Source organism: Mobula hypostoma, chromosome 19 (assembly GCF_963921235.1).
Source record: "Mobula hypostoma chromosome 19, sMobHyp1.1, whole genome shotgun sequence".
NCBI lineage: Eukaryota > Metazoa > Chordata > Chondrichthyes > Myliobatiformes > Myliobatidae > Mobula > Mobula hypostoma.
In genome coordinates, this window is record NC_086115.1 from 62,811,582 (window position 1) to 62,826,336 (window position 14,755).

Genomic DNA, 14,755 nt, shown 5'->3' on the forward strand with positions numbered 1-14,755 from the left:
CCTCATCCTTAAAAATTGACTCCATTATCTTCCTAAGCACTGAAGTCAGACTAACTGGCCTATAATTTCCTTTCTTCTGCCTCTCCCTATTCTTGAAGGGTGAAGTAACATTTGCAATTTTCCAGTCTTCTGGAACCATTCGAGAATCTAGTGATTCTTGAAAGATCATTACTAATGCCTCCACAATCTCTTCAGCCACCTCTTTCAGAACCCTGGGGTTTACATCATCTGGTCCAAGTGGCTTATCTACCTTCAGACTTTTCATTTCTCCAAGAATCTTCTCTCTAGTAATGGTAACTTCACACACTTCAGGCCCCCTGACACTCAGAATGTCTGCTTTCTCCTTCTTCCCCCATTATTACCTCTCCAGCATCGTTCTCCAACATTATGTGACTTTTAAAACCAATTGGCTGCACCAGTGTCGATTTTGTGTGTCTGACTTGAAGGGGGTGAATACTTATGCAATCAATTATTTTGTGTTTTATATTTGTAATTAAGTTAGATCACTTGGTAAGGATCTGTTTTCACTTTTATACGAAAGAGTATTTTTCTGTTGATCAGTGTCAAAAAAAAAGCCAAATTAAATCCACTGTGATTCAGTGCTGTAAAACAATAAAACATGAAAACTTCCAAGGTGGGGGGTGGGGGGGGGTGAATACTTTTTATAGGCACTGTATACATATATAGATATGGATATACACTGTTTATTGTATCATTATAATTTAGTTAGCAGCCACAAAATAATAAATTTCACAACATATGCCAGCGATATTAAACTGATTCTGATTCTGACATCTCACGCATTAACCTTAAACATCCAACGTCTCCACTATTATTGCTTCGTGGCTTCTGAATATACCATTTATAGCACAGGTGCTCAAGATTATGTCACACACACACACACACACACACACACACTCCCTCTTGCAAACATATGAATCACATAAATGAACGTAGTTACTAGAGGGTGAAAAAGAAACAGAGATATGGGACAAAGTTTGGTGGTAGGATTGACCAGGTTACACTTGGCCAGTATACCAGCTTACTTTTGATGCAATAAATGACTTATTTAACATTGCAACAACTCCTTGAATCTGTTATGTTATGATGTTACTCCATGATTGATTTCTCCCTCTGACAGAAGCTAGCCAGTTCTCAGACCTTAGTAGATAGCATGACATTGGCATCTGTGCATGGAGGACGTGATAAAGCACACATTCCTGTGTTCGACAACTCAATAGCTGAACAATGACAATCTCCTGCCATTAAAATCTATGACGGCCAGGTTATTGGATTTCTCTAACACTGAGCACCATCCAATATTGAAGAGTTCAGAAATCAAATGGATGTATGCCTATCTCCAACACAGTAATAAAACCTGAAAAATACAGCTGACTGAATGAATAAAGGCATAGCAACCTGGAAAAAATAGGTTTCTCAAGTAACAGTCCCCTGGTTCACCACCACCTGTCACTTCCACCCCTGGACTAATAGGTGCTTTGTTTTCTCCGACACCTGCTGATATGGAGATGAAAAAGTAGGAAGCTTCAACCCAATAATTACCTGGCACAAGTGGTGATTTACAATAACACAAGGCTCCAAGTCTCTTCATAGAGACACTCCCTAAGTGTTCATTATCATTTAGTAGGGAAAGAGTCACAGCGAAATGTTGTGAATGTGTCCTAGTTAGCAGTCATTTGAAGATAGTACAAATAGCTGGGTTTATTGTCCAGTGTCTAATGTGTTTCCTATTCTTAAGTGTTGGGAGGAGGGAAGAGTTAATGAAAAAGTTGTCATGAAAAATATGAGATTCTGCCTGTTTGTGGCTATAAATTAGCTTTTAAATACATTATAAGCTAGGCTAATTCTGCACACATAATTTGTTTACTAGCACAGTCAATTCCAGTTAAGCAGGGCATTGCCTCACTGCGCGTACATTTATGAAATGCACCAATTTCTCACCTTCAAGTGTTCACCTGCAAGTTTCAACCACATATTTTGTCAGTTGAGGTGTGCCTGGAAATGAACATCCATATGTAAAGTTATGGTTAATATTTTCAACCCAAACTTCTGTTACTGCAATGAGCTCTTCGGGCTTATGCATGGAGTGGAGAGCTGGACTCTGAGCTTTTTCAAAACCTGAACTGATCAATTGTTGCTTAACAAGGGTCACTAATCATTTAGTTTTACTTCTGTTTTTCTCTAGAGTGACTCACTCTTTGTAATGGGCTCAGGGATTCTGTATGACTTGTATTATTAGTGTGGATGTGTGATTACCGCGAATCCCAGTGTCCTGGTTTTAGAGAAATGACATCTCGAGGTGCTGCTCAGGTGAACCACCAATGTTCTTCTGGAATACTTACAAAGCAGCTCTGGTCCCCAACTCTACATTGGAGTCCGTCTTTCCTCTGCACTTTGGTTCTGACATAGCCAGTTCACATCGTGACAGTTACATTTATATCTTAACCACTGTTTCATTTGTTATCTTTTTAAAATTATGTATTATGAATTATTTCATGCATATTTCTGAAATGATGAGAATTGAGAGTAATAGGGATGGTACCATAATGGTTATGTTACTCTGCTCATGAACCAGAGATCGGTACCAAAAATCCAGGGGCTTAATTTAGAATTCCAACTTGACAATAGCAGTGGTACAGAGAGGGAACTGGAAGTGAATGGATGAATTAAATTTGGAATAACAGCAGTAGTAGCTATGAAATCGATGGGTTGTCACAAGACCCCATTTCATTCACTGAAGTCAAAAATCCACCTGTCTAGCCCATATTGATTAGCAGAACTCTGCTACCTCTCAGCGCCTCTGTAGTCCAATTCCAGCTCCATTCTGCATGACCTCCCAATAAAATGTGTGAGTTTTCCCTGGGTAATTTGGTTTTCTCCCACAGTCCAAAGACGTACTGGGTGGGTGATGCACTATCAGTTACTCCAAAAGACTGGAAGTTAGAGTAAATACTGAAAGGCTTTCATCAGCAGTAAAATGTGACCTCGACCATGCTGAGTATCTGCCCTGGTCTGAGGAGGAGCAGTGGCACAATCGCCTTTATTCAGGGGTCTGTGGGAGGAGCCACAGGAGCAGTCAGCAGAGGGGCTTGTCCAGACAGGTAACCCAGTTACAACATGTATATATGGTTTACCATAGTGGGTTAATTCGTCATAGTAAATTATCCCATGGTTAGGTTAGAATTAATCAAGTTTGTCGGGGGTTGCTGGGGTAATGTGGTTTGAAGGGACAAAAGGGCCTACCCCACACTGTATCTCCAGAAGGGCCTACTCCACACTGTATCTCCGATAGGGCCTACCCCACACTCCATCCCCGGTAGGGCCTACCTCACACTCCATCCCCGGTAGGGCCTACCCCACACTGTATCTCCGGTAAGGCCTACCCCACACTGTATCTCCGGTAGGGCCTATCCCACACTGTATCTCCGGTAAGGCCTACCCCACACTGTATCTCCGGTAAGGCCTACCCCACACTGTATCTCCGGTAGGGCCTATCCCACACTGTATCTCCGGTAGGGCCTATTCCACATTGTACCTCAGGGAGGGCCTACCTCACACTCCATCCCCGGTAGGGCCTACCCCACACTGTATCTCCGGTAGGGCCTATCCCACACTGTACCTCAGGGAGGGCCTACCTCACACTGTATCTCCGGTAGGGACTACTCCACACTGTATCTCCGGTAGGGCCTATCCCACACTGTACCTCAGGGAGGGCCTACCTCACACTGTATCTCCGGTAGGGACTACTCCACACTGTATCTCCGGTAGGGCCTATCCCACACTGTACCTCAGGGAGGGCCTACCTCACACTCCATCCCCGGTAGGGCCTATCTCACACTGCATCCCCAGAAGGGCTGTACCTGTGATGTACTGGGCTGCATCGATTACTTCCTGTAGACTGTTCCATTTTTGGGAATATTTCATTTGGAGTTTGACGAGATTTGGTATGTCACCAAAACTCTCACAAATTTGTGCAGATGTCCCATGCAGAGCATCTGGCTGCATCACCATCCAGTATGGGGGGAGCTACTGCACAGGATCGAAAGTAAGCTGCAGAGAGTTCTAAAATTAGCCATCTCCATCATGGGCACTAGCCTCCATATCACCAATGTCATCTTCAAGGAGCAATGCCTCAAAAAGGTAGCATCCATCATTAAGGACCCCCATCACCCAGGACATGCCCTATTCTCATTGCTACCATCAGGAAGGAGCTACAGGAGCCTGAAGGTACACACTTAATGATTCGGGAATGGCTTCTTGTCCTCTGCCATCTGATTTCTAAATGGATATTGAATTCATGAACATGACCTCACTACTTTTCTTTATTATTTCCTTATAGAACATGGAACATAGAATAGTACAGCACAATACAGGCCCTTCGGCCCACAATATTGTGCCAACCCTTAAACCCTGCATCCCATATAACCCCCCCCCACCTTAAATTCCTCCATATACCTGTCCAGAAGTCTCTTAAATTTCACTAGTGTATCTGCCTCCACCACTGACTCAGGCAGTGCATTCCACGCACCAACCACTCTCTGAGTAAAAAACCTTCCTCTAATATCCCCCCTTGAACTTCCCACCCCTTACCTTAAAGCCATGTCCTCTTGTATTGAGCAGTGGTGCCCTGGGGAAGAGGTGCTGGCTGTCCACTCTATCTATTCCTCTTAATATCTTGTATACCTCTATCATGTCTCTTCTCATCCTCCTTCTCTCCAGAGAGTAAAGCCCTAGCTCCCTTAATCTCTGATCATTATGCATACTCTCTAAACCAGGCGGCATCCTGGTAAATCTCCTCTGTACCCTTTCCAATGCTTCCACATCCTTCCTATAGTGAGGCAACCAGAACTGGACACAGTACTCCTAGTGTGGCCTAACCAGAGTTTTATAGAGCTGCATCATTACATCGCAACTCTTAAACTCTATCCTTCGACTTATGAAAGCTAACACTCCATAAGCTTTCTTAACTACCCTATCTACCTGTGAGGCAACTTTCAGGGATCTGTGCACATGTACCCCCAAATCCATCTGCTCCTCCACACTACCAAGTATCCTACCATTTACTTTGTACTCTGCCTTGGAGTTTGTCCTTCCAAAGTGTAACACCTCACACTTTTCTGGGTTGAACTCTATTTGCCACTTCTCAGCCCACTTCTGCATCCTATCAATGTCTCTCTGCAGTCTTCGACAATCCTCTACACTATCCACAACACCACCAACCTTTGTGTCGTCTGCAAACTTTCCAACCCCCACGTCTACCCCCACATCCAGGTCATTAATAAAAATCATGAAAAGTAGAGGTCCCAGAACAGATCCTTGTGGGAAACCACTAGCCACAATCCTCCAATCTGAATGTACTCCCTCCACCACCACCCTCTGCTTTCTGCAGGCAAGTCAATTCTGAATCCACCTGGCCAAACTTCCCTAGATCCCATGCCTTCTAACTTTCTGAATAAGCCTACCGTGTGGAACCTTGTCAATTGCCTTACTAAAATCCATATAGATCACATCCACTGCACTACCCTCATCTATATGCCTGGTCACCTCCTCAAAGAACTCTGTCAGGCTTGTTAGACCTGATCTGCCCTTCACAAAGCCATGCTGACTGTCCCTGATCAGACCATGATTCTCTAAATGCCTATAGATCCTATCTCTAAGCATCTTTTCCAACAGCTTTCCCACCACAGACGTAAGGCTCACTGGTCTATAATTACCCGGACTATCCCTACTACCCTTTTTGAACAAGCCAACAACATTCGCCTCCGTCCAATCCTCCGGTACAATTTCCGTGGACAATGAGGACATAAAGATCCTAGCCAGAGGCTCAGCAATCTCTTCTCTCGCCTCGTGGAGCAGCCTGGGGAATATTCCATCAGGCCCGGGGACTTATCTGTCCTAATGTATTTTAACAACTCCAACACCTCCTCTCCCTTAATATCAGCATGCTCCAGAACATCAACCTCACTCATATTGTCCTCACCATCATCAAGTTCCCTCTCATTGGTGAATACCGAAGAGAAGTATTCATTGAGGACCTCGCTCACTTCCACAGCCTCCGGGCACATCTTCCCACCTTTCTCTCTAATCAGTCCTACCTTCACTCCTGTCATCCTTTTGTTCTTCACATAATTGAAGAATGCCTTGGGGTTTTCCTTTACCCTACTCGCCAAGGCCTTCTCATGCCCCCTTCTTGCTCTTCTCAGCCCCTTCTTAAGCTCCTTTCTTGCTTCCCTACATTCCTCAATAGACCCATCTGATCCTTGCTTCCTAAACCTCATGTATGCTGCCTTTTTCCACCTCACTTGTCACCCATGGTTCCTTCACCCTACCATTCTTTATCTTCCTCACCGGGACAAATTTATCCCTAACATCCTGCAAGAGATCCCTAAACATCAACCACTTGTCCATAGTACATTTCTCTGCAAAAACATCATCCCAATTCACACCCGCAAGTTCTAGCCTTATAGCCTCATAATTTGCCTTTCCTCAATTAAAAATTTTCCTGTCCTCTCTGATTCTATCCTTTTCCATGATAATGCTAAAGGCCAGGGAGCGGTGGTCACTGTCCCCCAGATGCTCACCCACTGAGAGGTCTGTGACCTGACCCGGTTCGTTAGCTAATACTAGATCTAGTATGGCATTCCCCCTAGACGGCCTGTCAGCATACTGTGACAGGAATCCATCCTGGACACACTTAGCAAACTCTGCCCCATCTAAACCCTTGGAACTAATCAGGTGCCAATCAATATTAGGGAAGTTAAAGTCACCCATGATAACAATCCTGTTATTTTTGCACCTTTCCAAAATCTGCCTCCCAATCTGTTCCTCGGTATCTCTGCTGCTACCAGGGGGCCTATAGAATACTCCCAATAGAGTAACTGCTCCCTTCCTGTTCCTGACTTCTACCCATAATGACTCAAAAGAGGATTCTGCTACATTATCCACCCTTTCTGTAGCCATTATAGTATCCCTGACCAGTAATGCCACCCCCCTCCCCTTTTCCCCCCTCTCTATCCCTTTTAAAGCACCGAAATCCAGGAATATTGAGAATCCATTCCTGCCCTGGTGCCAGCCAAGTCTCTGTAATGACCACTACATCATAATTCCATGTATGTATCCAAGCTCTCAGTTCATTACCTTTGTTCCTGATGCTTCTTGCATTGAGGTACACACATTTCAGCCCTTCTACCTTACTACCTTTACACCCTTTATTCTGCTTCTCTTTCCTCAAAGCCGCTTTATATGTTAGATTTGGCTTTAGTCCATGCACTATACTTGCAGTTCTCGCATGACCTTTATCCTCCTCCGCCTCACTATCTGCTCTAACACTCTGGTTCCCCTCCCCCTGCAAATCTAGTTTAACCCCCCCAGAGCAGCACTACATATTTAACTATTTAATATATATACTTACAGTAACTCACATTTTTTCTTTTTCTCTCCATTACCATGTACTGAATTGTACTGCTGCTGTAAAGTTATCAAATTTCAAATTGGTGTTATTAAACCTGATTCAGAGTTTGCACTTCATTTCCGATGATCTCTAAGGGATCTGTGCATCATCCCCGTGGAATGTGAGGGTTTTCCCCAGATCCTTCAGTATCCTTCCACAGTCTAAAAACATACCACTTAGTAGGTTAATTGGTCATCGTAAGTTGTGCCATCATCAGGCTAGCATTAAATTGGGGGTTTCTAGGAGGCATGTCATGAAGGGCCATTTCTGCATAGTATCTCAATCAATAAATATAAATTTGACAGCAGTGTTATACACATTCCACTACCATCTGCAATCTCACTGCTTGAAATATTTGCCATGTCAAGGCATGGAACCAGGCTTGGTGTAATGATCACAATGCACTGCCAGTGACCCTGCAAAGCTACAACAAAGAACCATGTGACTGGTAAACAGCAGAAGCAGCAAGCTAAAGACAGAGCCAGGCAACCCCACAACCATCTCATCCTGCATCCAGCATGAAAAGAAACCAATCAGACAACCAACTGGAATATTCCCATCCTCAAAGATGATGGACACCAGCAAAGAGAAAGGTTTAATAATTTGAACAATTACTTTCAGCTAGATATACCACATGAATAGTTCAAGCTGGACTGATAAAACCCTCACCATCACAGAGGCCGATGTTCAATCAAATACATAAGTGACATAAGAAAGATCGAAGAATACTGGATACAGCAAATGGCATCAGCACTATACAACATTCTGGCTGTGACATTGAAAGTCAACACTCCAGAGTTATCCCCAGGTAAGCTTTCCAATCGAATCTGGAAACTTTCCCTGGGTGTACTTAGGCTAGAATTGTGGTCTCTCTTCTGGGTGGCCCTAGCACACCCTTGGGTTCAGTTGGCTGTTAATGCAAACAATACACTTCACTGTATGTTTCAATATACCTAGAAACATAGAAATCTACAGTACATTACAGGCCCTTCGGCCCACAATGTTGTGATGACCATGTAACCTACTCTAGAAACTGCCTAGAAATTCCCTTTCACATAGTGCACTATTTTTCTGAGCTCCATGTACCAATATAAAAGTCTCTGAAAAGACCCTATTGTATCCGCCTCCACCACCGTCACTGGAGGCGCATTCCACGCACCCAACACTCCCTGCGTAGATATCTTCCTTCTGACATCCCCCTTGTACCTAGCACCTTAAAACTCATGTTAGCTATTTCAGCCCTGGGAAAAGCCTCTGGCTATCCACATCATCAATGCCTCTCATCATCTTATACACCCCTATCAGGTCACCTCTCATCCTCCGTCACTCCAAGAAAAAAGGCTGAGTTCACTCAACCTATTCTCACAAGGCATGCTCTCCAATCCAGGCAACATTCTTGTAAATCTCCTCTGCACCCTTTCCATAGTGTCCACATCCTTCCTGTAATGAGGTGACCAGAACTGAGCACAGTACTCAAGTGGGGTCTGACCAGGGTTCTATACAGCTGTAACATTACCTCATGGCTCTTGAATCCAGGTTGGGAACCCTTGGTTTAAGGTAGCGTTTGGCTGATGGTGTCATCAGGAAAGATGAAGATAACAAGAATCAGAGAAAGGTAACTGAAGTTGTAACACAGAAAAGGAAGGTAGTTGTGATAATTGGGTGCTAAATACATTACCCTTAGACATTGATATAAAACTCCCTCAGTCAGTGTCTTGCACCCTGTACTTTCCGCTGTACTGTGAATAACCTTGCTTCATCATGGCAAAGTGATATGTCCAATAGAGATTATAACATGTTCATTCATCCTCGGATTATCTAGCAGGCCAGGGCACGTGGTGTCACATGGTGTGAGCAGAATTATCTGCAGCTTAATGTGAAAAAGACTAAGGAGCTGGTGGTAGACCTGAGGAGAGCTAAGGTACCGGTGACCCCCGTTTCCATCCAGGGGGTCAGTGTGGACATGGTGGAGGATTACAAATACCTGGAGATACGAATTGACAATAAACTGGACTGGTCAAAGAACACGGAGGCTGTCTACAAGAAGGGTCAGAGCCATCTCTAATTTCCTGAGGAGACTGAGGTCCTTTAACATCTGCCGGACGATGCTGAGGATGTTCTACGAGTCTGTGGTGGCCAGTGCTATCATGTTTGCTGTTGTGTGCTGGGGCAGCGGGCTGAGGGTAGCAGACACCAACAGAATCAACAAACTCATGCGTAAGGCCAGTGATGTTGTGGGGATGGAACTGGACTCTCTCATGGTGGTGTCTGAAAAGAGGATGCTGTCTAAGTTGCATGCCATCTTGGTCAATGTCTCCCATCCACTACATAATGTACTGGTTGGGCACAGGAGTACATTCAGCCAGAGACTCATTCCACCGAGATGCAACACAGAGCATCATAGGAAGTCATTCCTGCCTGTGGCCATCAAACTTCACAACTCCTCCCTTGGAGGGTCAGACATCCTGAGCCGATAGGCTGGTCCTGGATTTATTTCATAATTTACTGGCATAATTTACATATTACTATTTAACTATTTACAGTTCTATTACTATTTATTATTTATGGTGTAACTGTAATGAAAACCAATTTCCCCCGGGATCAGTAAAGTATGACTATGACTATGACTAGGGCAACATTCAAGCAAGGCAGAAACAGCAAAGAACATTAATTTCACATGAATGCTCGTCATTTGAGGATCTTACCACAGCCAGATCTCCTACTGTCAATATTCTGGGAATCAGCAACCTAACTGTGCTAGACATGTTCTTAGCTCCGAGAACATTTGGGGGAGGGGTGGATGGAGAAGAGGCATAGAATTAGAGTCAGGATATTGAGATAACTGTTATGTCATAACCAACGGACTCTGAACCTGGACCGAGACTTCCCGTTCACCATCTGCTATTTTTAAATTTTCTTCTCAAATTCCAATAAGTAGCTTTTCTGATTCTGGCCTACTGGTTTAAATTTTTTTTAATGACCCATATCTATCTAAACTTCCAGGAAATGAAACACTATATTGCACATGTATCTCTTCCTGCTTAACACCTAGTGTCCAAGTAACACAGATTCGCTCAATGTTAACTTGCTCTACAGTTCACTGTGTAAGACCTGCCCTGGTTCATCCTACCAAAGTGCAAAACCTCGCACTTGTCTGCATTAAAGTCCATCTGCCATTTTTCAACCCATTTTTCCAGCTGATCCAGATCCCTCTGCAGGTCATGATAGTCATCCTCACTGTCCACTACGTCCCCAATCTTGGTGTCATCTGCGAATTTGCCGATCCAGTTAATCATATTATCATCCAGATCATTGATACAGATGACAAACAACAAAGGACCCAGCATTAATCCCTGCGGCACATCACTTGCCACAGGCCCCAAGTCAGCGAGGCAACCCTCTACTACCACCCTCTGGCTTTTCCCACAAAGCCAACATCTAATCCAATTTACTACCTCTTCAATGTCGAGCGACCAAACCTTCTTGACCAGCCTCCCATGCAGGAGCTTGTCAAATCCCTTACTATAGACTAGGACCAGAGGACATAGCCTCAGAATGTAACCATATAACCATACAACAATTACAGCACGGAAATAGGCCACCTCGGCCCTTCTAGTCCGTGCTGAACTCTCACTCTCACCTAGTCCCACCGACCTGCACTCAGCCCATAACCCTCCATTCCTTTCCTGTCCATATACCTATCCAATTTAACTTTAAACGACAACATCGAACCTGCCTCATCCACTTCTGCTGGAAGCTCGTTCCACACAGTTACCACTCTCTGAGTAAAGAAGTTCCCCCTCATGTTACCCCTAAACTTTTGCTTTTTAACTCTCAACTCATGTCCTCTTGTTTGAATCTCTCCCACTCTCAATGGAAAAAGCCTATCCACGTCAACTCTATCTATCCTCCTCATAATTTTAAATACCTCTATCAAGTCTCCCCTCAACCTTCTACGTTCCAAAGAATAAAGACCCAATTTGTTCAATCTTTCTCTGTAACTTAGGTAATGAAACACAGGTAACATTCCAGTAAATCTTCTCTGTACTCTATTTTGTTGACATCTTTCCTATAATTCGGTGACCAGAACTGTACACAATACTCCAAATTTGGCCTCACCAATGCCTTATACAATTTCAACATTACATCCCAACTCCTATACTCAATGCTCTGATTTATAAAGGCCAGCATACCAAAAGCTTTCTTCACCACCCTATCCACATGAGATTGCACCTTCAGGGAACTATGCACCATTATTCCTAGATCCCTCTGTCTACTGCATTCTTCAATGCCCTACCATTTACCATGTATGTTCTATTTTGATTAGTCCTACCAAAATGTAGCACCTCACATTTATCAGCATTAAATTCCATCTGCCATCTTTCCCCCCACTCTTCTAACTGGCCTATTCTCTCTGCAAGCTTTGAAAACCTACTTCATTATCCACAACTCCACCTATCTTAGTTTTATCTGCATACTTACTCATCCAGTTTACCACCCCATCATCCAGATCATTAATGTATATGACAAATAACATTGGACCCAGTACAGATCCCTGAAGGCACACCACTAGTCACAGGACCCCAATCTGACAAACAGTTATCCAAGACAACTCTCTGGCGTCTCCCATCCAGCCATTGCTGAATCTATTTTACTACTTCAATATTAATACCTAATGACTGAATCTTCCTAACCAACCTCGCGTGTGGGATCTTGTCAAAGGCCTTACTGAAGTCCATATAGACAACATCCACCGCTTTACCCTCGTCAAATTTCCTGGTAACCTCTTCAAAAAATTCAATAAAATTTGTCAAACATGACCTTCCACGCACAAATCCATGTTGACTGTTCCTAATCAGGCCCTGTCTATCCAGATAATTATATATACCATCTCTAAGAATACTTACCCACCACTGACGTCAAACTCACGGGCCAATAATTGCAAGGTTTACTCTTAGAACCCTTTTTAAACAATGGAACAACATGAGCAATATGCCAATCCTCTGGCACCATCCCTTTTTCTAATGACATTTGAAATATTTCTGTCAGAGCCCCTGCTATTTCCACACTAACTTCCCTCAAGCTCCTAGGGAATATCCTGTCCGGACCCGGAGACTTGTCCACTTTTATATTCCTTAAAAGCTCCAGTACTTCCTCTTCTTTAATAATCATAGTTTCCATAACTTCTGTACCTGTTTCCCTTATCTTACACAATTCAATATCCTTCTCCTTAGTGAATACCGAAGAAAAGAAATTGTTCAGAATCTCCCCCATCTCTTTTGGCTCCACACAAAGCTGTCCACTCTGATTCTCTAAGGGACCAATTTTATCCCTCACTATCCTTTTGCTACTAATATAACGGTAGAAATCCTTGGGATTTATTTTCAACTTACTTGCCAAAGCAACCTCGTATCTTCTTTTAGCTTTTCTAATTTCTTGCTTAAGATTCTTTTTACATTCTTTATATTTTTCGAGCACTTCATTTACTCCATGCTGCCTATATTTATTGTAGATATCTCTCTTTTTCCGAACCAAGTTTCCAATATCCCTTGAAAACCATGACTCTCTCAAACTTTTAACCTTTCCTTTCAACCTAACAGGAATATAAAGATTCTGTACTCTCAAAATTTCACCTTTAAATGACCTCCATTTCTCTATCACATCCTTCCCATAAAACAAATTGTCCCAATCCACTTCTTCTAAATCCTTTTGCATCTCCTCAAAGTTAGCCTTTCTCCAATCAAAATATCAACCCTGGGTCCAGACTTATCCTTCTCCATAATTATATTGAAACTAATAGCATTGTGATCACTGGACCCGAAGTGCTCCCCAACACATACCTCCGTCACCTGCCCTATCTCATTCCCTAACAGGAGATCCAACACTGCCCCTTCTCTAGTTGGTACCTCTATGTATTGCTGCAAAAACCTATCCTGCACACATTTTACAAACTCCAAACCATCCAGCCCTTTTACAGAATGGGCTTCCCAGTCTATGTGTGGAAAATTAAAATCTCCCACAATCACAACCTTGTGCTTACTACAGATATCTGCTATCTCCTTACAAATTTGCTCCTCCAATTCTCGCTCCCCATTTGGTGGTCTATAATACACCCCCATAAGTGTTACTACACCTTTCCCATTCCTCAATTCCATCCAGATAGCCTCCCTAGATGAGCCCTCTAATCTATCCTGCCAAAGCATCGCTGTAATATTTTCTCTGACAAGCAATGCAACACCACCCCCTCTTGTACCTCCAATTCTATCGCACGGTGAAGCAATTAAATCCCGGAATATTTAGTTGCCAATCACACCCCTCCTGTAACCATGTTTCACTAACAGCCACCACATCATACTTCCAGGTATTAATCCATGCTTTAAGCTCATCCACCTTTCTTATAATTCTCCTAGCATTAAAATAAATGTATTTAAGAAATTTTCCTCCTCTTACTCTCTGTTTATTAATAACGGTGCAAACAACTTTACTGTTTTCTTTTTCTTCCTTCTTCCCTACATCTGTTCCTACACTCTGGTTCCCCTCCCCCCCATATCTAGTTTAAATCCTCCAGAGCCTCTCTAGCAAACCTACCTGCAAGAATATTTGTCTCCGTCCAGTTCAGATGTAGACCGTCCCGCCGGAACAGGTCCCACCTTCCCTGGAAAACTGCCCAATTATCTATAAATCTGAAGTCCTCCCTCCTGCACCATGTCTTCAGCCACGTGTTGATCTGTGCTATCTTACTATTTCTAAACCCGCCTGCACGTGGCACTGGTAGCAATCCTGAGATTGCTATCCTGGAGGTCCTGTCCTTCAACTTGGCGCCTAACTCGGTGAACTCAACTTTCAGGACCTCCTCACTCTTCCTACCCACGTCATTGATCCCTAAATGGACCATGACATCTGGCTGCTCGCCCTCTCTCTTGAGAACATCAAGAACTCGATCCGAGATATTGTGGACCTTGGCACCAGGGAGGCAACAGACCATCCGGGATTCTCAATCCCTTCCACAGAACCTCTTATCTGTCCCCCTAGCTATCGAATCCCCTATCACTACAGCTCTCCTCTTTTCCCTCCTTCTCTTCTGAGTTGAGGGTCCCATCTTGGTGCGAGAAACGCAACCACTGTAACTTGTCCCTGGTAGGTCATCCCCATCAACAGTATCCAAAACGATGTACTTATTATTGGTGAACATCCCTTTAGAAAAAAGACAAGGGAGAATTTCTTTAGTCAGAGTGTGGGAAATCTGTGGAATTCATTGCCGCAGATGGCTGTGGAGGCCAAGTA